This window comes from Delphinus delphis, chromosome 14 (genome assembly GCF_949987515.2).
Source record: "Delphinus delphis chromosome 14, mDelDel1.2, whole genome shotgun sequence".
NCBI lineage: Eukaryota > Metazoa > Chordata > Mammalia > Artiodactyla > Delphinidae > Delphinus > Delphinus delphis.
This window is the reverse complement of record NC_082696.1, coordinates 52,825,801-52,828,454: the sequence shown is the minus strand read 5'-3', so window position 1 is coordinate 52,828,454 and position 2,654 is coordinate 52,825,801. Positions and strand designations below refer to the sequence as shown.

General features: G+C 49.6%; 1 pseudogene; it reads right to left on the bottom strand.

Annotated features, from left to right (window-relative positions):
* Positions 1-323: 323 nt before the first annotated feature.
* LOC132437327 (cleavage stimulation factor subunit 2 pseudogene) lies at positions 324-2,011 on the bottom strand (annotated as a pseudogene).
* Positions 2,012-2,654: the final 643 nt, after the last annotated feature.

The following is a 2,654-nucleotide window of genomic DNA, read 5'->3' as shown; positions in this document are numbered from 1 at the left end:
ACAGTACAATACTGCAGTAAGGGTAGAAAACACATGTAAGGTTTCACCCTTGGTGTTCAGCCTTCTAAAAGCACAAAGGTCATGTATATCAATCTGCAATATACTAAAATTGCGTTCAAATTTTATTTCAAGTCGCAGAAAACATATAAACTGAGACAACAGAGTGAACTGATTTTGTTCTGAGAGAAGGTGATGGGAGTCCCCCACCTGGCAGCAATTTGAGTCATTCAAAGGGCAGGATGCAGAAATCATCTTTTTGCAACATTTCAACCAAGTTATGGAATTAATTTCCAGATTTGTCACCAGGTAGTTCTGAAAACATTTTAAGGCGCTCCAGTAGACATCTGTATTTGTTCCTTTAAGATCAGGATACTCTGTTTCTGCTCTGGAGGAAGCTTGGCGATCTGGTCTGCAGTTAGTTGAAGAACCTGCATGATCAAAGCAGCCTTCTCATGGTCCTGTGTTGTGACTTGGTTCTGGGCAGGACCTAAGCCACCAGGCTGGCCTCCACCCTGAATGCTCACTTCTTGCATGACAGGACCATATCTGGATCCTTGGGGGCCAGCTGCCCCCATATTAATTGGACTGGGACCTGGATTCCACTAGGTATAGGGCCTCTAGGGCCTCGGACTGGGCCCCTTGTATCCGTGCTCCTGGCCTCAATCCCTCTGACTTCCACTGCACGGGCCTCCATTGCACGGGCCTCCATCGCATGGGTTTCCAATCCTCTAACATCTAATCCTCTTGCCTCCATGGCTCGTGCCTCCGTCCCTTGTGCATCTATGCCTCGGGGATCTCTTCCACCTCTGCCATCCAATGGTGGACCCCTCTGATCTAGCATGGGTCCTCTTGGCTCTGCCATTAGAGGTCTGGACTCAGCTCATGGCCCTCCCCTCATCTCATGTGGGGGTGGGCCGCGGCTGTCAGGGCCAGGGACACGGTGCATGGGCAGACCCTGATAAGGTGGTTCCAGGTAACCTCTAGGCTCTACCGCTCCAGTTACAGAAAGGAAAGTGCCTCTGCCTGGGTCATTTGGAGCGTTTCCCAACAGACCTCGAGGAGTTGGGACGTTGGCAGGCAAGGGCCCATGCTGCATAGCTGCTCTGGGGTCTTGCATCGGCACTTGTGCCCACTCCATGGACACTGGTCCACTGCCTGGCATTCCAACCTGGGCCTGTATTCCTCCTCCAGGTGCTAAGGAACCCGGGCCAGGTCCTGTTACGGTCGCTGGTATCTGCCCTGGTGCTGCAACTCCAGCCTGCAGAGAAGCTTGCATCAGAGGATGTGCGCCATTGACATGCATTCCACTCAAAGACTGGGCCTGAGGGCCCTGGGGATTCTGTTGGTTTATCGACACATTGGATCCTGAGCCAGGTCCAGCGCTGTGGACTGTCTGAGGGTTGCCCGCGATCAGTGTTGGGGTATTTGTCTGGCGATGCAGAATTTTCAAGGCAATTTCTGGATCCACAGTTCTCATCAGTACCTGGGCTTGGAGCGAAGCATAAGCCAGTTGAGGGTTCTGAAGCAACATGTTCCGTGCTTCCTGAGGACTATTCTGGACACAGAGCTTCATTTGTTTCATCAGCTCAAACATCTGCTCTGGTGGAAGACTGGCAACTGCTTTGCTAATGGACTCAGGGGCATCCTCAGGACTGATGGTCTCTCCATAAGGTGACTCAATGACAGGGGCACCAGTGCCAAGGCTCTTCAGCTCTTCTTTGTTCTTTCTGCTGGCAGCGTTGTCCACTCGAAGTGCTCTCCCACTGAATTCACACCCATTTAGGTTTCGCATGGCACTAAGTGCTGTCTCCTGGTCTTGGTATTCACAGAAGCCACAACCTTTTGGCTTTCCTGTCTCCCTATCATATACCAACCTGAAACTAACAACAGGCCCAACCTCAGAAAAGATGTCCTTTAATTGCTCTTCAGTAGCCTCATATGGAACGTTCCCCACAAACACCGAATGTAGAGAACGATCCACCGCAGGGTCTCTCACAGTCAAACCCGCCATCGCTCTCTATCCATTCCTCTTCGAAGGTCTGACACTGCTTTGGAATTGTGCCTTGCAGGCAGGACCTGAGTCCACACCTTTCCTGGACCCCCAGAACTGTCTCTCTCTCCTCTCCACATTCTCCATCACGTCATTATTATTACTATTATTTTAAGCTGGAGGCAGTGGAAGGGGGACCTGACAATTGCCTGCTTTCTCCACTTGCTCTGTCTGTACCTGGGAATCCCATTCTTTATTTCCCTCTCCAAACTTTCTCCATTCAACTTAGTGTTTAGGCCTTTGGGGAAAAACACACAATGGCTGATGCGCTACTCCTGCTTCACACCTGGCCTCAACTCTTCCCTGAGGCAATGAAGTTTGGGCCAACTGCCTTCTTGAATGGGATAAAATGAAGGGTAGGGAAAATACAGGAGAAAACATAAGCTAATATCTCAAAATAGGCTCAAAACCAACAAATATTTAGGAAGTATGAGAATCGTCTTAAGTCTGAAGGGGCATGAGAGTGGGGTGGAGGGTGCCGACCCAGTAAAAGAAATTGTCCCTATCCCTAAGAGCTCACAATTTATTAATAACTGGAATAAAAGACAAGCAAAACTAATATGTATGAAACTGTCAGAGAACAATGCCAAATTGTGCAATAGGA